The 21440-nt window shown below is 45.5% G+C and overlaps 1 protein-coding gene across 5 annotated transcripts in view; it reads left to right on the forward strand.

The window, feature by feature from the left end:
* cracdl (CRACD like) overlaps positions 1-21440 on the forward strand; it is a 196454-nt gene that overhangs the window by 32712 nt on the left and 142302 nt on the right. For 2 of the 5 annotated variants that reach the window (XM_033023220.1, XM_033023222.1), the window contains exon 1: positions 5797-6058. The gene's annotated coding sequence lies outside the window, so the exon portion shown is untranslated. Of the gene's footprint in view, positions 1-5522; positions 5641-5795; positions 6059-21440 lie in introns of those variants that run through there. The other 3 variants (XM_033023219.1, XM_033023218.1, XM_033023221.1) reach the window with 3 other exon arrangements.

Below are 21440 nucleotides of genomic sequence, written 5' to 3' on the forward strand. Positions count from 1 at the left end.
TGGTCTCTGGTCCTCCTCCAAGGTCTTCCTACGGACTACGTACATCTCTAGCAAGACGCCTATAAGCTTTCCATTGGCGACTTCTGCAGGTTACCCAATGAAACAGAGCATCTAATCTTTTACTTGTCGAAGAATTTACAGAATCAATGTTGGTAGATCACAGAGGTTTTCCAGTTGTTCCCTCTTCAAACCTCCAGTAGCAAAATTATGCAACTGAACACCCTGTAATGGTCCTGATGCTCTTAAGGGCCTGTCCCACGAGCATGTGACCTGCATGCGGCAAGCGCGACCAAACCGGAAGCGGGGGCCGCGCAGAGGTCGAGTGAGTGACATGTAGTTCGAGCGAAGTCTGCGGGAAGTTCGCGCGTGACGTACGGAGTCGAGACGCTGCGCACGCCCGTCGAGGCAGTGCGTATGGCATCGAGGCGGCTGTGGGCCGGTAGGCCGTTGCCGCGCGGAATTTTTGCACACGGTCAGTTTTTCGGAGCCCCGCGCGATGTCGGGACCAGCTCCGTACAACTCCATATAGCTCCGGCGATGGAAGTTGGACTGGCCCGGCGAGGCCATACGGCTCAAGTAACCACGTTAGGTCGCGCTTGCCGCATGGAGTCGCATGCTCGTGGGACAAGCCCTTTACTTTATGAGTCACTTTCATCCGGTTGTTAATGGGATATGGGAAAAGTTCAGTCCCAGAGCCCCCTAATCAACATCACTGTAAGGATGCCTTCACCAGAAGTACCATATCGTCAATAGCATTGATGCACAGGGGGGTCTTGGGGTACAGGTCCATCGCTTACTGAAAGTGGCAACAGATGTGGATTGAGTGGTAAAGAAGACATATGGCATGCTTGCCTTCATCAGTTGGGGCATTGAGTAAACAAGCAGGGAAATAAAATGCTGCATTGTTAGGTGGCCTTTCTAAAAACATGTCCTAGCAGGACATGGTTTCAGGGTCATTGGTGGTTGAGTTCCCTGTGTTAGTAGCCACATTATTTTCTTCTCTCGCAATGGCCCCTAAAAGCACACAGCACTGTTGTCTTTAAGGTATCAGGGATCGTTGGCAAGAAATGTGTGTGTGGTAGGGAGCAGAGAGAGCATAGTCCTCCTCGAGAGGAAGATGGACTTGCAGTGGCTTCTTAATGGCACATGTGGGATGGTTTAGCTGTGAGAAGATCACATATGATGAGCATTCGATGGTTTGCAGGAGTTTAGAAGGATGAGGGGGATCCGCATTGAAACTCACTGAATAGAAATGATATTTCCACTGGTGGGAGAGTCGAGCCTCAGAATAATAGGAAGTAACTTTAGAAAGGAGATGAGGAGGAATTTCTTTAGTCGGGCGGTGGTGAATCTGTGAAATTCATTGCCACAAAAGGCTGTGGAGGCCGTCAATGGATATTTTATGGTGGAGATTGACAGAGATTGATTAGAGTCATAGAGTGATACAGCGTGGAAACAGGCCCTTCAGCTCAACTCGCTCCAAACTTGTCTTATCATGTACCTCTCTGACTGTTTCTTAAATGTTGGGTGGTCCCAGCCTAAACTACCTCCTCTGGCAGCTTCTTCCATACACCCACCACCCTTTGTGTGAAAAAGTTACCCCTCAGACTATCATTAAATCTTCGTCCCTTCATCTTAAACCTATGTCCTCTGGTCCTCAATTCACCTACTTTGGGCAAGATTCTGTGCACTTACCTGATCCATTCCTCTCTTGAGCAAGGGTGACAGGGGTTATAGGGAGAAGGCAAGAGAATGGGGTTGAGAGGGAAGGATAGATCAGCCATGATTAAATGGTGGGGTAGACTTGATGGGCCAAATGACCTCATTCTGCTCCTGTGACAAAATTGATTTAGAACAGTGTATTAAATTTCCTCATCAAATCTTCTTCTATACATACAGAAACAGAATGCCTGTCAATTTCTGAAGGGATTTTTAATTGTTAGATGTTGGAAAGAGAGATGGGTGGAAAGGCTGATTGCTTTGTTCTAAAGATCACATTGTAATTTTGTGATTCTCTTTGTGTACGTTGTGAAAAGTTGTGGTTGAATGAGTCAATCTTACCGCTTTTTGTTTAACCAAAATAAACTTTATTCAGAATTTAGAGAATGTACAAAACAATAACTGCAAAATTCCTCTGACCTTCTCAGAGGCTATACATACATTAATTAAAATTGTAGTTAGTAAGTTTAAGGATAAGGATAAGGGGGAAATCCTTTAAAACCGAGATGAGAAGAACATTTTTCACACAGAGAGTGGTGAATCTCTGGAACTCCCTGCCACAGAGGGTAGTCAAGGCCAGTTCATTGGCTATATTTAAGAGGGAGTTAGATGTGGCCCTTGTGGCTAAGGGGATCAGAGGGTATGGAGAGAAGGCAGGTACGGGATACTGAGTTGGATGATCAGCCATGATCATATTGAATGGCGGTGCAGGCTCGAAGGGCCGAATGGCCTACTCCTGCACCTAATTTCTATGTTTCTATGTTTCTATGTTAATGTTCACAAAAAAAATCTTTATACCAGGCACCCTTGCCACTCATGTGGTCCCCTTGCTTATGGCCGGACTCCTCAAAGTCTGAGCATATAAATAAAAAAGAATCGGAGGTGAAAGATTTTCTGTAGGACATGTCATTAGGCCATTTGGCCCATCAGGTCTACTCTGCCATTCAATCATGGCTGATCTGTCTCTCCCTCCTTAACCCCATTCTCCTGCCTTCTCCCCAAAACCTCTGACACCTGTACTAATCGCAAATCTATATGTAAGAAGGAACTGCAGATGCTGGTTCAAACCGAAGATAGAGACAAAAAGCTGGGGTAACTCAGCAGGGACAGGCAGCATCGCTGGAGAGAAGGAATGGGTGATGTTTTGGGTCGAGAGCCTTCTACACACAAAGAATCTATCTATCTCTGCCTTAAAAATATCCACTGACTTGGCCTCTACAGAATTCCACAGATTCACCACCCTTCACAGAGAGCAGAGAGACTAGTCGAAATCTAGCAGAGCCCATTGTTCAATGACACGGCTGGAAGGCACCATTTAGTTTTCATCGTTGGGGAGAGTTAAATTATTCGGCCTCTTTAATTTTAGTTGGTCATCGACAGTTTGTTGTATTTAGCAGGCACGGCATACAAAGACAGGGACGGATCTGAAGCGGTTCGGCATGGGAAAGATTTCCATTCTGTGCATTGAATATGAAGGGGAATTCCCCACCCCCACCCGACCTAATGACAGCCACAAACGATGGCTCTGTAGCCGTGCTTACGGGGCTGCTCAGAAGAGACATGTTATCAGTGGAGTGCAGTAGAGGGAGCTTCATTGTCTTCACTTCTGCTCTCCCTGTCCCCAATTATGCTTTATGGTGGCACTAAGCATCTAACATGGGAAAATGTTCTCCACATCAAATCTACATGCTGAAGAACTAAAGAAAAGTACAAACAAAATTTCTATTTGAAATCAGATCGATTCTTGATTCAGCCGGGTGTCGGGGGTTATGGGGAGAAGGCAGGAGAATGGGGTTAGGAGGGAGAGATGGATCAGCCATGATTGAATGGCGGAGTAGACTTGAATGGCCGAATGGCCTAATTCTGCTCTTATGACCATTTTCCCCCCACCAAAACAGTTGTTTAAAAATAAATAAGTTCAGTCTAATTTTACATTTGCATTCATACAGAATTCCATATTTATTATTTCTCAGTACCATTTCACTCAGATGATGTCATTTATCAAACATTTTCTTGTATCAACAGCACACAATGTTTTATTTTTTAGTTTTAGAGATACAGTGCGGAAATAGGGCCTTTGGCCCACCGAGTCCGACCAGCGACCAGCCCGTACACTAACTATACTACACAATAGGGACAATTTACAATTGTATCCAAGTGAATTACCCTACAAACCTGTACATCTTTGGAATGTGGGAGGAAACCGGAGCACCCGGAGAAAACCCACGCAGTAACAGGGAGAATGTGCAAACTTTGTACAGGCAGCACCTGAGGTCAGGGTTGGACCAGGGTCTCTGGTGCTGTAAAACAGCAGCTCTACTACTGCGCCACTGTGCTGCCCTTAACGTCATTTTAAATGAGGCACTGGAAACCATCCACACATCTTACGAAAGGACACAAAGTGCTGGAGTAACTCAGCAGGTCAGGCAGCTTCTCTGGAGAACATAGATGTGTATTAACCAGCATCTGCAGATCCTGGTTTCTACACAGGCCTTACTAAGTATCTGATTTACATATATATAGAGACAATTACAAATAAAACACCAGAGAACTGCAGCCCATAATACTGCCTTTCATCTTTTCTGCAGCTGTATAGGGCTCTGGTGAGACCACATCTGGAGTATTGTCTACAGTTTTGGTCTCCTAATTTGAGGAAGGATATCCTTGTGATTGAGGCAGTGCAGCGTAGGTTCATGTGATTGACCCCTGGGATGGCGGGACTGTCATATGAGGAAAGATTGAAAAGACTAGGCTTGTATTCACTGGAGTTTAGAAGGATGAGGGGGCGGATCTTATAGAAACATATTAAATTATAAAAGGACTGGACAAGCTAGATGCAGGAAAAATGTTCCCAATGTTGGGCAAGTCCAGAACCAGGGGCCATAGTCTTAGAATAAAGGGGAGGCCATTTAAGATTGAGGTGAGAAAAAACTTTTTCACCCAGAGAATTGTGAATTTGTGGAATTCCCTGCCACAGAGGGCAGTGGATGCCAAATCACTGGATGGATTTAAGAGAGATTTAGATAGAGCTCTAGGGGCTAGTGGAATCAAGGGATATGGGGAGAAGGCAGGCACGGGTTATTGATAGGGGACGATCAGCCACGATCACAATGAATGGCGGCGCTGGCTCGAAGGGCCGAATGGCCTCCTCCTGCACCTATATTCTATGTTTCTACGTTTCTATATGTGCAATTAAATATGGGCAAAAACATTAATGAATTGAATCTTTTAATTAGACTGTTTTGTAGCTTTCTCGGGGGCTAATTGTTTAGTTACAGAAACTCTGATTCTGATAAAATAGAGTTTGGCTGAAAATATGTACCTTATCACTCCAGTAAGTGAGTCTAAAGTCATTTTTACCCATCCAGCCCTGCATCCTGTGTATACCTATGTGCAGCCCGTTATATTTTAAAACACGTCTATTGTATCTCTCTGAGATCAGTTTAAGGAGGGTGATGTTGGATATACATATTTTGTGTGTGTTTTTAATATGTCACTGCAATTTTAGCGGATGGGATGCATTACTCTCATCTGTGGAGACGAAGAGTAAACGTGACCCTGAATGAACTCCATTGCCACAGAGTGACAATAGAAAAACACTAATTGAAAAATGCTTAATGCGGTTGTCACTGCTACGGGCTGGAAGGAAGCGGCTTGTCGGTTCGAGATACCCCTTGGGACGTGAATTAGCTGGTGCAATCTGGATTTTCAGGAATAAGGGGGTAATTAGCCCACGCTTACCAACACTGTTTTTGCAAGTCCTTCGAAACATCTGTGCCGCAAGTCTAACACTTTTGTGTTTGGTTGGAAGTTTAGTGTTTGTTGCTGGCCGAGATAACCTTTGCCTTGTATTTCAATGCAAGGGAGAGACGGCGCTGCCCCGGCAGTCCCGGGTAGATGCAAACTTATCTAAGAATTCAGGTCAGAATCGCCCTGTTTCCTAGCAACACTGGGGCAGTAATGGGGTTTTGTTTTCCTCTCCCCTCCTGACAGACAGAATCGTGCAGCGGGAGGGAGGGAGGGAGGGAGGGAGGGATGGGATCATTTGGTGCTGTGCTCCGGGCATGGTGAATTGAACGGCGCTCACTTGCTCGCTGTGTGTCAGAGGCAGCTTTGTCCTGTTTCACAGCCGAGGGATAAGGAGCTTAACCGAGTGCCGACACCACCCCAGCTGGGAAGTAGTTATTTACTCCGGAGCGGGGTCCTGGACAGATCGATCGCTCATCTATTACTCGCTACGGTTTTTTTGCAGATGGAAATCACACGAGGAGGTTTTTGTTCAAAAACACGCGCCTGGTGTAGCATTTGGACCCAAACCGAAGTAAACCATTAGAATCTGGTAAGGGGCAAAATAAATATGTATATCGTGCAATGGGAACTGATTAACATTGTCGTAAATCTGTTTGATTGAATGACTTGGAAAGAGATGCTGCTGTTGGGGAGATTCATATTGCATTTTTTTTTTCTTACTGTGGTGGCGAACTTGCAGTGTTCCTCATTTTAAAAATTGCAAAGGTTTGGCAAGTGTGAAGGAACAAAGAAGGAACAATATCCACAGTCTATCATCATTTCGTGTGGTAATAGATACACCATGGGCTCTTTCCAGCATTAATTAAAACGTGTCTGCTTACTGGAAGTATTTAACCAATGTATATGAACACAACACTCCATATTTATATTTCCGAATTGTTGTGTGTGATATAGCTTGATAATTGAGTTTTATTCCTCCTCTCTGGAACTCAAAATGATAATTTTTTATTATTATTTTCTGCACTATTTTACATAGTCATAGAGTAATACAGTGTGGAAACGGACCCTTCGGCCCAACTTGCCCACACCGGCCAACATGCCTCAGCTACACTAGTCACACCTGCCTGCGTTTGGTCCATATCCCTCCAAACCTGTCCTATCCATGTACCTGTCTAACTGTTTCTTAAATGTTGGTCTAGTCCCTGCCTCAGCTACCTCCTCTGGCAGCTTGTTCCATACACCCACCACCCTTTGTGTGAAAAGGTTACCTCTCATATTCCTATTAAGTCTTTTCACCTTCACCTTAAATCTATGCCCTCTGGTCCTCGATTCACCTACTCCGGGAAAGAGACTCTGTGCATCTACCCAATCTATTCCTCTCATGATTTTATACACCTCAATAAGATCATCCCTCATCCTCCTGTGCTCCTATGAATAGAATCCCAGCCTACTCAACCTCTCCCGATAGCTCAGACCCTCAGGCCTGGCAACATCCTTGTACAGTAAATCTTCTCTATACCCTTTCCAGCTTGCCAACATCTTTCCTATAATGTGGTGCCAGGAACTGAACACAATACTCTAAATGCAGACTCACCAACGTCTTGTACAACTGCAACACAACCTCCCAACTTCTATACTCAATACACTGACTGATGAAGGCCAATGTGCCAAACACCTTTTTTCACCACCCTATGTACCTGTGACTCCACCTTAAAGGAACCATGCACCTGTACTCCTAGATCGAAGGTAAAGTGTACTCCTAGAAGAGGTACTCCAAAAAGAGGTGCTCCAAAAAGAGGTACTCCTAGATCCCTCTGTTCCACAACACTTCCTAGAGGTCTCCCATTCACTGTGTAGGTCCTGCCCATGTTAGACTTCCCAAAATGCAACACCTCACATTTCTCTGTATTATTTCCATCAGCCATTCTTCAGCCCACCTGGCCAATCGATCCAGATCCTGCTGCAATTTTTCACAATCATCTTCACTATCTGTAAACCCACCCACTTTTGTATCATCTGCAAACTTGCTAACCTTGCCATGTATATTCTCATCCAAATCATTGATGTAGATGACAAACAGTTACGGGCCCAGCACTGAACCCTGAGGCACATCACTAGTCACAGGCCTCCAGTCCGAGAAGCAACCTTCCACCATTACCCCCTGCTTCCTTCCATGAAGTCAATTTTCTATCCATTCAGCTATCTCTCCTTGCATCCCATGCGATCTAACCCTCTAGAGCGGAACCTTGTAGAATGCTTTGCTGAAGTCCATATATACAACATCTACAGCTCTGCCCTCATCTACCATTTTGGTCACGTCTACAAAAAACCGAATCACAATTGTGAGACATGACCTCCCATGTACAAACTCATGCTGACTATCCCTAATCAGCCCTTGTCCATCTAAATGCCTGTATATCCTATCCCTCAGGATACCATCTATGAACTTTACAACTACAGATGTCAAGCTCACTGGCCTATAGTTCCCAGCATTTTCCCTACAGCCCTACTTGAATAGAGGCACAACATTTGCCACCCTCCAGTCTTCCATATTTTAGTTGTTCTCATTAGGATAAGCAATAAAGGATATTAACATTGTAAACTTTATTTCTTATTAAGTGAGACAAAATTAAAATCTTATCTTCCATAATCAGCTCAAAGCATCTGGAGGTATAAAGCACCCAAACAGGCCCTTCAGCCTAACTCATCCATGCTGACCACGATGCACCATCTAAACTAATCCAATTTGCCCACATTTGGCCCATATCCCTCTCAAACTTATCCATGTGCCTGTCCAAGTGTGTTTTAAATGTTGTTATTCTACCTGCCTCGACTACCTCCTCTGTCAACATGTTCCATAAACCCACCTCCCTCTGTGTGTAAAAAATTGCCCCTCAGGTTCCTATTAAATCTTTCCCCTCTCACCTTAAACCTATGTCTCCTGGTTCTTGATTCTCATACTCTGCTTAAAAGACTGTGCATTCACCCTATCAATCCCCCTCATGATTGTATACACCTCATAGGACATCTCCCCCCTTATCTCCTGCGTTCTAAGGCATAAAGTCTCAGCTTGCCCAATATCTCCCTGTAGCTCAGAGCCTCGGGTCCTAGCAAAATCCTCGTAAATCTATATATAAAGTATAAACGATTCCAGAATCAGATAGATAAACAGCGGAGTGGATGGATTTGGGATCCAAAACTATAGGGCACCTGAGGTGAGAGTTGCTCCCATGCAAAGCACACCAATGATAGGGACATGGGAGGTGTTGTGTCTTGTAAAGGGCAAGGACTTCAGTCTGAAGAAGGGTCTCGAGCCGAAACATCACCCATTCCTTCTCTCCAGAGATGCTGCCTGTCCCGCTGAGTTACTCCTGCATTTTGTGTCTATCTTCGGTTTAAACCAGCATCTGCAGTTCATTCCTACACAAGAGGGATGTTCCTTCAGTATGGGATCGGGATGTATGAAAGAAATTCCTGGACGTTCAAAGTGATGTTTCAAAGATTGCAATTCAGATTGCAATTGTAAATAGTTTTAAATGAGCTACTAGTAAAAGGGAGATGGAGACATGAGAAAATGCAAATGCTGGAATCGTGAGTAGAGTGCCGTGCTGGAGTAAAGAGGGTAAAGGTTAAGCTAATCAACATCAAACACTAATCTCAAGGTTGCAAACATTCCTTGGGGATTCTCCTGTCGCCATTACTTCAGGTCAAGTCAGACAGATCTTCAAGCATCACCAGGCTGTCAAATCTCCATTTGCCCTTTGCAATCACACGTGTGTCCACTCCACACTGAACAGGTTTTTGCGTTAGTGCTTTTGCATTAGTGAAGGTTATTAGACCTGGTGAGTGGAGGCATGCAATCCATTCAAGACATCGTGGAGTTGAGTCTAGTTTATTGTCACATGTACTGAGGTACAGTGAAAAGCTTTTGTCGCTTGCTAACCAGTCAGCGGGAAGACAATAAGCTTGATACTAACAAATAAAGTTTAATGCTAACTTGTAATTAGCTGATGGGTGAGATGCCTTGAGAAATGTCAGATAAATGGGTGGCTGAATGACACTGGGGTACAGGGAGAAAGGTGTGATGCAAAGTCTAAAAACTTTGCTGGTGTGTGTTTAGGAAAATCTAGGCTCCCTCGTCATAGGAATCTACGATGGGAATTATATAATTAGGAGGCTTGTGACTTTGTAAAATAAGTACATGGACACAAAGTGCTGGAGTAACTCAGCGGGTCAGGCAGCATTTCTTGAGAACATGGATAGGTGACGTTTTGGGTCGAGACGCTTCTTCAGAACCAGTACTCACAGTAACTGGACATATTTTTGTCATACCTTTTAAGATATACAAGGTAGACAAAAATGCTGGAGAAACTCAGCGGGTGAGGCAGCATCTATGGAGCGAAGGAAATAGACAATGTTTCGGGTCGAGACCCTTCTTCAGACTGATGTGAGGGTGGGGGGGGGAAGAAGAAAGGAAGAGGCGGAGACAGTGTGCTGACTTTCTCCTCCCCTTCTCAGTTCTCCCTTAGCCCACTGTCTCCACCTCTTCGTTTCTTCTTCCCGCCGCCCCCCCCCCCCCCCCCATAGATGTAGAAGTAGGTCATTTGGCCCTTCGAGCCAGCACCGTCATTCAATATGATCATGGCTGATCATCCCCAATCAGTACCCCGTTCCTGCTTTCTCCCCATATCCATTGATTCCGTTAGCCCTAAGAGCTATATCCAACTCTCTCTTGAAAACACCCAGTGAATTGGCCTCCACTGCCTTCTGTGGTAGAGAATTCCACAGATTCACAACTCTCTGGATGAAAAAGCTTTTCCTCATCTCAGTCCTAAATGGCCTACCCCTTATTCTTAAATTGTGACCCCTGGTTCTGGACTCTCCCAACAATGGGGAAATAAATTCCTGCATCTAGCCTGTCGAATTCTTTAAGAATTTTTTAATGTTCCCATGAGATCCCCTCTCATTGGCCTTTGAACCTTCTGAGTGCCATTGAGAAATTGGACCAACAAAATTGTGATGAGTTGCAATCTTTGTTTTCTGAGGATTTAGTTAGTGCGAACACCCAGCTCTTTGCAAAGTGCAGTTTCCCCCGCATACTATCTTTAGCTGTTCCGTTGACACGTTTTGCACTCAGTTCCTTTCTGCTCCATCATGATGGTTAATCTCCACAAGTTCTTGATTTGTATTAAAGATAGTGTCAGCAGAATTCTGCATGAAACTTCCTGACTTCGAAAATGAACGCCTCTGTCGGAGAAACAGAGAGCTGTGCAGCATAGGAACTTGCCCTGTGGCCCACTATGTTCGTGCCGAACATAAACTCATCTCTTACGCCTGCTTATAATCCATATCTCTGAATTCACTGGAGATTCATATGCCTTTCCAACTGGCACTCAAACACCACTATAGTATCTGCCCCCACCGTCACCCCTGGCAGTGCCGTGAAAGGCGCCCACCATCCAGTGTATAAAAAACGTACCCCATACACCTCATTTAAACTTTTCCCCTCTCAGTGGTGCAGCGGTAGAGTTCCTACTTTACAGCGCCAGGCACCCGGGTTCGATACTGACTGTGGATGCTGTCTGTACGGAGTCTGCACGTTCTCCCTGTGACCACGTGGGTTTCCTCCGGGTGCTCCAGTTTCCTCCCACATTCCAAAGACGTGCAGGTTTGTAGGTTAAATGTGTGGGAAATTGGCTTCTGTAAAATTGCCCCTAGTGTGTAGGATAGAACGAGGCAATGGGTGATTGTTGGTTGGCACGGACATGATGGGCATGCTGTATAACTAAACTAAACTCAACTCAAACTCAAACTAACCTACTAAACAAAACTAGACAAACTCAGCGGGTGCAGCAGCATCTATGGAGCGAAGGAAATAGGCAACGTTTCGGGCCGAAACCGGCCCGAAACGTTGCCTATTTCCTTCGCTCCATAGATGCTGCTGCACCCGCTGAGTTTCTCCAGCATTTTTGTGTACCTTCGATTTTCCAGCATCTGCAGTTCCTTCTTAAAAACAAAACTAGACAGCTAGGTTCAAGTATGTGAGAGTGCAGTGGTGTGGTACTTAACTTGAAAACACAGAGGTTCAGAGCATATTCATACTTCCTAGTATGTTTGAAAGACATTTTTATTTCAGAAATACAGTGCAGCCCAAATTGGCTGCTGCATTGGAGTGGAAAAAACCCCAACAAGAGAATGGGGATTTCTCGACGTCTGAGATAACCTCAGTGAAACAGATGAACTTGCTCAGGGGTTCCCCAGAGTGGAGGTTGGGACAGTGCTCTCCCTGACTGCAGCGTAGAGTCATAGAACATTAAGGGCGGCACGGTGGCGCAGTGGCAGACTTGCTGCCTTGCAGCGCCAGAGACCCGGGTTCAATCCTGACCAATAGACAATAGGTGCAGGAGTAGGCCATTCGGCCCTTCGAGCCAGCACCGCCATTCAATGTGATCATGGCTGATCATCCCCAATCAGTACCCCGTTCCTGCCTTCTCCCCGTATCCCCTGACTCCGCTATCTTTAAGAGCCCTATCTAGCTCTCTCTTGAAAGTATCCAGAGAACCGGCCTCCACCGCCCTCTGATTGGTGCATTGATAGGATAGGTTTTGAAGGTTATGGGCCAAAGGGCCAGTTTCCACGCTCTGTAGCTCTATGACTTTTATTTCATGTATATACGTGGTAGGTTAACGAGAGAATGTTGGGATCGGTGAGATTCCCTAAACCTGTGGAATGTAGAAAATAACCAGCCTTTGAGTAGCATTACTGAAACATAGAAAATAGGTGCAGGAGGAAGCCATTCGGCCCTTCGAGCCAGCACTGCCATTCATTGTGATCATGGCTGATCATCCACAATCAGTAACCCGTGCCTGCCTTCTCCCCAACCCCCTTGATTCCCTTCGCCCCAATAGCTCCATCTAACTCTCTTTTAAATCCATCCAGTGAATTGGCCTTCGTTGCCTTCTGTGGCAGAGAATTCCACAAATTCATCAACTCTCGGGCTGAAAATGTTTTTTCTCATCTCAGTTTTAAATGACCTCCCCTTTATTCTTAGACTGTGGCCCCTGGTTCTGGACTCTCCCAACATTAGGAACATTTTTCCTGCATCTAGCTTGTCCAGTCCTTTTATAATTTTATATGTTTCTATAAGATAACCCCTCATCCTTCTAAACTCCAGTGAAAACATGCCCAGTCTTTCCAATCTTTCCTCATATGACAGTCACGCCATCCCCGGGAATTAACCTTGTGAACCTACGCTGCACTTGCTCAATAGCAAAGATGCCCTTCCTCAAATTAGGAGACCAAAACTGCACACAATACTCCAGATGTGGTCTCATCAGGGCCCTGTACAACTGCAGGAGGACCTCTTTACTCCTGTACTCTCATTTTGAAGGCCAACATGCCATTAGCTTTCTTCACTGTCTGCCCCAGTTGAGAAAGTGAGTTACATTTTTATAATTATTTATCAATATATAAATACATTCCTGTAATTTGATATTGGTATGTATATTTACATAGAACATGTACATAGAACAGTACACTAATGGAACCAGTCCTTTTGCCCATAATGCCTATTAAGCGAATCTCCTCTGCATGTACATGATCTATATCCCTTCATTCCCTGCACTCCCATATGCCTATCTAAAAACCTCTTAAATGCCACTATCATATCTGCTTCCACCACCACTGCCAGCAGTATGTTCCAAGCACCAACCATGCTCTGTGTAAATAAAAACTTTCCCCAGATCCCCTTTGAATGTTCCACCTTTCACCTTAAAGCTATACCATCCGGTCTTTGCAATTTCCACCCTGGGAAAATGATTCTGACAGTCTACCCGCTCTATGCATTTCATAACTTGGTAAACTTCCATCAGTTCTTTGTGTCCCTCTAGTTCTTGATTCTCCTACTCTGGGTAAAAGATTCTGTGCATTCACCCTTTTGATTTCGCTCAAGATTTTATACATTTTCGTTGCACACTTTCTAGCTTAACGGCACCTTCATTGTAGCAGAGAGACCAGAACTGAACACAGTACTCCAAGTGCAGTCTTGCTATTGTCTTGTGCAACTTTAACATAACGTTGCAACCTCTGGGCTCGGTCGCTTGACTGATGTGGGCCAATGTGCCAAAAATCTTTTTCACTACCCTATCTATCTGCTGTACCACCTTCCGGGAATTATGCACCAGTACTCCTAGATCCCTATGCTCTACAAAACTCCCCAGGGCCTCACTGTTCACTTTGAAGGTCCTGCCATGGTATGACTTCCTAAATCCCACTTGGTAAGGATTCTGCAGAGCAACAAAATAATCTGCTGGAGGTAATTAGTGGGTCGAGCATCATCTGTGGGGAGTGGGTGGGAGGGGTGGGGGGAGAGGGTTTATCAACATTTCTGATGCAAAGCTTTGACCTGAAACATCGACAATTCCTTTCCTCTCACAGATGCTGCTCAGCCTACTGAGTTCCCACAGCAAATTACTTGTTGCTGACATTATCTGATATGTTCAGTGAACATACACTGAATCAATATTGCAGCCACGCTGGATCTAGTGGAGAAATGTTGCTAATGCAGAACCTGTGTAGCCGTGGGACACTCTGAACAGCAATTTCCTGGAGTCGGTGTTTACATGGAAACGGCAGAAGTTACTATCTGACTTGGTTCTTTTATTAAGAGGGAAATGATGGCTTCTCTGATCTAACTACTAATATGCAGGATCTCTAAGCTGGTCTTGACTTCCTCCGCAGGATAATTTCCTCTAACCATTAACATAGATTTAATCATCAGATCTCCCTCGATGATTATTTTTAATAAACAATCTTTAAAGAGTGCAATTATTGTTTAGCCAGAAATTGCAATCGCAAAGGAAACATCACCGCCATGTTTTGCAATTTTACTAAAACAGAAAGACCAACTAAATTATTTTCCCCCTACGCCCATCCCCATATTAGTCCAGCTCATTCCACATTAACAGTAAAAGGGATTATTTTTTTTCCAGGAGGATTGGGGAGGGATTACTCCAAAATTGGCGAAATCTGTTTTCTGCTCTGCTTAAAGGCCAAAGGGTGAACGGCCAGGTTTGTGATGATAGCTGAAAGGAGACGCATATAAAGTTTACTCTTTGCTTTTCCTGGAGGCTAGAGGAATTAAAATTAAAATGTAATTAGTGTGAGACAATGAGTTAAAAGCTACCGAGGTCGATGATGGAATGCCATGTAGCAGCTCGTAATTATGAGGCTACGCAAGAAACAAGCCAGAGGGGAATTGTGCGAGAGGTTAGATAAAGGTTGGATGTAAGGAGTGAGACAGCTGCCAGGGTTTTACAGTATTTGTCTTTCTCAGGCATTGTTCTGATTCACTCCAAGTTCAACTTTCTTTTGAGTAGAGGAAGGGACTGCAGATGCTGGTTTAAACCGAAGATAGACACAAAAAGCTGGAGTAACTCAGCGGGACAGGCAGCATCTCTGGAGAGGCGTTTCGGGTCGAGAACTCCGATGTTGGGGAAGTCCAGGACAAGGGGTCACAGCTTAAGGATAGAGGGGAAATCCTTTAGGACCGAGATGAGATAAACATTTTTCACACAGAGAGTGGTGAATCTCTGGAACTCTCTGCCACAGAAGGTAGTTGAGGCCAGTTCATTGGCTATATTTAAGAGGGAGTTAGATGTGGCCCTTGTGGCTAAAGGGATCAGGGGGTATGGAGAGAAAGCAGGAACAGGATACTGAGTTGGATTATCAGCCATGATCATATTGAATGGCGGTGCAGACTCGAAGGGCCGAATGGCCTACTCCTGCACCTATTTTCTATCTTTCTATGTTTTAATGAGACCCTTCTTCAGACCGACACAAAGTGCTGGAGTAAAGAAGGGTCTCGACCCGAAATGTCACCCATTCCTTCTCTCCAGAGATGCTGCCTGTCCCGCTGAGTTGAGGGCCTGTTCCACTTGGGTGTCATTTGTGCCTCATTTACGTGCCATCCTAAAAATTGGTTGGCGCGCCGTGAAGCGTGGTGGCTTATGCAGTGACCGTGGTAACGCGCGGTGTTTCCCTATCGCCCCAGGATTTTGGAATGTTCAAAATCCTCGTGCGACCTGTGTGACATATCCCTTGCGTACGCTGACGTACTGATGGCGTACGCTGACGTACTGATGGCGTACGCTGACGTACTGATGGCATACGTGTAGCACGTGGGGACGCATGGTTACGCACGGTGACGCACGACCATTGCCTATGCTAATTTATTATGTGTCATCGTGTGTCAATGTCCGCAACCATGCGTCGCCGCGTACGCCGTCGGCGCCCCATTTGCATGTCATTTGAGCGCCGCACCACGTGATCACCTGGGTATAAAACGCTTTGAAAAAATTTCACTGAGATAATCCTTGCCACGGAGATTGGACTAAAATAACAGCACAGTGCGAACGACATCGCAATGACTCCCAAAAGAAGCAGGGCCGTCAAAAGCAAAGCGCGCGACTTTCGTACTGCGAGACTATTTTCGCACGACAGTGGGACAGACCCTTTACTACAACTTTTTGTGTCTTATCTTTTTAGTGAATGGATTATCTGTTTTACATCACAAAGGCTGCGGTGGAGTTGGGTGGGGATTGGGTACTGCATCGGAGGGCTTGGGGGGGGGGGGGGGGGGCTTCAGTGGGCTGGGACGGAGATCAGTAAATGCAAAAGATAGACACAGAGTGCTGGAGTAACACAGCAGATCAGGCAGCATCTCTGGAGAAAAAGGATGGGTGACATTTTGGGTCGGGTCCTTTCTTCAGCCCAACACTAATTGCTGGAGTAAAGAAGAATCCCGACCCGAAAAGTCAACCATCCTTTTTCTCCAGAGATGCTGCCTGACCCGTTCAGTTACTCCAGCACTTTGTGTCTAGCTTTGTATAAACCAGCATCTGCAGTTCCTTTTGTGCATACTCAGTAAATACATGGTTTTACAACACAGAGAAAGATCAGGGCCCTTGTTCTACACCACATGTCCTTTGACATACCAAGTCCATCCAAACCTTTTCTCCATCTACACATATCCCGTTTGCCCGCCCATAATGTCAGGGCGGGTTGTATCAAACATACAAGATGGATGTGGAGACCAGGCTCACTGCCACGCTGGGAAAACTTTGTGTTCGAGGAGGCTCCAATGGCTGGTCATTCCTGGGAGAATTTGGCTACATTTGTGTTGTACGGGGAGTGTTGTCATTTGATATCTATCAGATGTGAGGAATTCTCTCAAAGACCAGCCAGGATATGCCTGGTCGAATTTCTATGATGATGCAAAAACTAAATGGGGTGAGATCTGCTGCCTCACAGAAACAATGACCCAAGTTCAGTTCAATCCTGCCCTCAGGTGCTGGATGTGTGGAGTCCCAAAGACGTACAGATTTGTAGGTTAATTGGCCTCTGTAAATTACCCCAAGTGTGTAGGGACTGGATGAGAAAGTCAGATAAAACGTAGAACTAGTGTGAATGGGTGATCATTGGTCGGTGTCGACTCGATGGGCTGAAGGGCCTGTATCCACGCTGTAGCGCAAAATGAAAGTCCCAGCCTGAAACGTCAGATGTCCATTTCCCTTCACAGATGCTGCCTGATCAGCTGATTTCAACCCGCTGTTTGCCTTTTGCTCAAGATTTCAGCATCTGCACTCTCTTGTTTCTCCACTGTAAAATGTCATTGAGGGAGTAAAACGCTATTGAGGGAGTGCAGCGTAGGTTTACAAGGTTAATTCCCGGGATGGCGGGACTGTCATATGCTGAGAGAATGGAGCAGCTGGGCTTGTACACTCTGGAGCTTAGAAGGATGAGAGGGTATCTCTTTGAAACATATAAGATTGTTAAGGGCTTGGACACGCTAGAGGCAGGAAACATGTTCCCGATGTTGGGGGAGTCCAGAACCAGGGGCCACAGTTTAAGAATAAGGAGTAAGCCATTTAGAACGGAGACGAGGAAACACTTTTTCTCACAGAGAGTGGTGAGTGTGGAATTCTCTGCCTCGGAGGGCGGTGGAGGCAGGTTCGCTGGATGCTTTCATGAGAGACCTAGATAGGGCTCTTAAAAATAGCGGAGTCAGGGGATATGGGGAGAAGGCAGGAACGGGGTACTGATTGGGGATGATCAGCCATGATCACATTGAGTGGCGGTGCTGGCTCGAAGGGCCGAATGGCCTACTCCTGCACCTGTTGTCTATTGTCTATTGTCACTAGTGGGAAAGTGAGTAAATAGGATTAGTGTAGGACTGGTGTTGGCCGTGTTGGTGGGTGGTAGCATGGTGTATAACTATGTGTGAGAACAGCTGCAGTATAAGCATGTTTTACTCTGGGGCACATGTATCTCCAGTCAGGTAGCACTGAAATCAACAGCAGCAATGCAATCTAATTTCTGAGCTCACATGCTCTGAGGGAGCCTGGGAAACAGCAGATATGCTCAGGAAAGAAAGCAGGTTGGATCCTAACCACGGATGATGTCTGTACGGAGTTTGTACTTTGTCCCCGTGACCGTGTTGTCCGGGTTTCCTCCCATACGCCAAAGACATACAGGTTTGTAGTTTAATTGGCTTGGTATAATGTACAATTGCCCTTTAGTGTGTGTAGGATGGTGTTCGTGTGCGGGGTGATCACTGGTCGGCACGGACTTGATAGGCTGAAGGGCCTAGAGGAGAATGGACACACCAATCCCTGGGGCTTGAATTTATAAAAGAAAATAAGAGGGATAATGGTTTGGAAACAGTTGCGATCTCCCGGTGGCTCAGCACTTCAACTCCCCCTCCCATTCCGAATCCGACCTTTCTGTCCTGAGCCTCCTCCATGGCCAGAGTGAGGCCCAGCGCAAATTGGAGGAGCAGCACCTCATATTTCACCTGGGTAGTTTACACCCCAGCGGTATGAACATTGACTTCTCCAATTTCAGGTAGTCCCTGCTTTCTCCCTCCTTCCCCTCCCATTCCCAGTTCGCCTACTGCTCCGCCTCTTCCTTTTTCCCGCCCCCCCAGACATCAGTCTGAAGAAGGGTCTCGACCCGAAACGTCACCTATTCCTTCTCTCCATAGATGCTGCCTCACCCGCTGAGTTTCTGCAGCATTTCTGTCTACCTTCGATTTTTCCAGCATCTGCAGTTCTTTCTTAAACAATGCTCCAAATGTGGCCTCATGAGCATCTTGTATAATTGCAACATGCCCTCCCAACTTCTATACAGGCATAATCATTGCAGGAACCTGAGTGTAAATCCAAATCGGATTAACTAAATTAATCCAATCTAAATCAACCAAACAAGGGAGTTTGTGTCTGGCTCGGATTACACAATTAAGGAACCACTCCGACAACACAGTGACCAGCGGTGGGATCTACTCTTGGCAACTGGCGTGAAGTTCTCTGCTCTAACGTCTATCACGAGAGCATAGCAGAGGCTCCAGTGGACACAGACATCCTCCAGTTCCTGCGCTAATTACATTTAATAGGCAATCTTGCTCAATCACGCTTGAATTCACCAGCAAATTATAAAGACACATCTCACAATTCAAATTAATGATGTATTTCACAGCTCTCTGTTGTAGCTTTTGTGTGCACAGCATACTCTTTGTGGCAAAAGCTTTACAAGTCAATAGATGAATGAAGTGAGGGCTGTGAGGCAGGCGTAATCATTTATTATTGTACAACACATGCACACATATAGGCATCTCATGACTGAAAATCAAAGCAATGCAGATGCGGAAACGCCTGAAGTAAAATAGGCAATAGGTTTACATTTAGGTTTGTTAATGTTACATGCATCGAGATACAGTGGAAATCTTTTTGTTTGTGTGATTTCCGATCAAAACATATAATACTATACTTGAACACAATTGAGCTAAACATATGTACAACAGATACAGCAGAGTTTAGAATATAGTTTCGTAGCATTCCAGTGTGCAGATCAAGAGAAAAGTTCTGATATCTGCAATGAGGTTGGTTGTAACATCGGGACCGTACCCGTGCTTCTGGAAGACAGTGGTACAAAAGTCTGGTGACAGTGGTACAGAGGCAGAGCTGTTGCCTCACTGCTCCAGAGACCCGGGTTCCATCCTGACCGCAGGTGCTGTCCGTGTGGAGTTTGCACGTTCTCACTGTGACCTTGTTGTTTTCCTCCGGATGTTGCGGTTTCCTCCCCCGTCCCAAAGACGTGCGGGCTTGTAGGTTAATTGACCTCTGTAAACTGAAGTGGGAGAACTAGCGTGAACGGGTGATCAATAGTCGGCAGGCACTCGGTGGGCCGAATGGCCTGTTTCCATGCTCCATTCCAAGAAGGAATGACTGGGATGGGAAAACTCCTTGAACACGTTGGGAACACTTAACAGCTCGGGCAGCAACTGTTGAAAGAGACGCATAACTAACGTTTCAGGTCCAGGACCCTTGTTCTGAAGAAGGATCTTTAACCTGAAACATTAACACAGTTGTTCCTTCCATCGACCCTGCCTGATCTGCTGACTGCTTGCTGTCCTTGTATCTAATAAATAAGATGAGACTTCTCACCAATAAACAGCACACTGGCGCAGAGGTAGTGTTGCTGCCTTACAGCACCAGCGAGAGCCAGGCTCAATCCTGACTACATGTGCTGTCTGTACAGGGTTTGGGTTTTATCCGGGTGCTCCGGTTTCCTCCCACAATCCAAAGACGTACAGGTTTGTAGGTTATCCACTTTGGTGGCAAAAACAGGAAAGTAGACTGTTATCTGAATGGTGACCGATCAGGAAAAGGGGAGATGCAACGAGACCTGGGTGTCATGGTACACCAGTCATTAAAAGTAGGCATGCAGGTGCAGCAGGCAGTGAAGAAAGCGAATGGTACGTTAGCATTCATAGCAAAAGGATTTGAATATAGAAGCAGCGAGGTTCTACTGCAGTTGTACAGGGTCTTGGTGAGACCACACCTGGAGTATTGCGTACAGTTTTGGTCTCCAAATCTGAGGAAAGACATTCTTGCCATAGAGGAGTATAGTGAAGGTTCACCAGACTGATTCCTGGGATGTCAGGACTTTCATATGAAGAAAGACTGGTTAGACTCGGCTTGTACTCGCTAGAATTTAGAAGATTGAGGGGGGATCTTATAGAAACTTACAAAATTCTTAAGGGGAAGGACAGGCTAGATGCAGGAAGATTGTTCCCGATGTTGGGGAAGTCCAGGACAAGGGGTCACAGTTGAAGGATAAGGGGGAAATCTTTTAGGACCGAGATGAGAAAAAAAAATTTTACACAGAGAGTGGTGAATCTCTGGAATTCTCTGCCACAGAATGTAGTTGAGGCCAGTTCATTGGCTATATTTAAGAGGGAGTTAGATGTGACCCTTGTGGCTAAAGGGATCATAGAAACATTGAAAATAGATCAGGGGGTATGGAGAGAAAGCAGGTGCAAGATACTGAGTTGGATGATCAGCCATGATCATATTGAATGGCGGTGCAGGCTCGAAGGGCCGAATGGCCTACTCCTGCACCTATTTTCTATGTTTCTATGACTACATGTGCTGTCTGTACAGGGTTTGGGTTTTGTCCGGGTGCTCCGGTTTCCTCCCACAATCTAAAGACGTACAGGTTTGTAGGTTAATTGGTTTTGGTAAAATTGTAAGTTGTCCCTAGTGTGTAGGATAGTGCTAGTGTACGGGGTGATCGCTTGTTGCCATGGACTCGGTGGGCCGAAGGGCCTGTGTCTGCACTGTATCTCTAAAGTCAAAAGTCTAAAGCTTTGAGGCTGCTTGAGAAATAAATATTTGAACAAAGACTTGTACCCAAAATATTAGCCACTGTGGCCACTTAATCAAGGCTGCTGAGCCTGCCCAGTGTTTTGTAATATCCCTCCCACATGGAGGGATATGGATCACGTGCATGCAGATGAGATTAGTTTATCTTGGCATCATGTTCGGCACAGACATTGTGTCTGTGCTGTTTGTTTTCTACGTTCTATTGCCAGCAATTTCCAATTTCTTTCTTTCAAAATTTCCACATTGGTT

Source organism: Amblyraja radiata, chromosome 6 (assembly GCF_010909765.2).
Source record: "Amblyraja radiata isolate CabotCenter1 chromosome 6, sAmbRad1.1.pri, whole genome shotgun sequence".
Lineage (NCBI taxonomy): Eukaryota > Metazoa > Chordata > Chondrichthyes > Rajiformes > Rajidae > Amblyraja > Amblyraja radiata.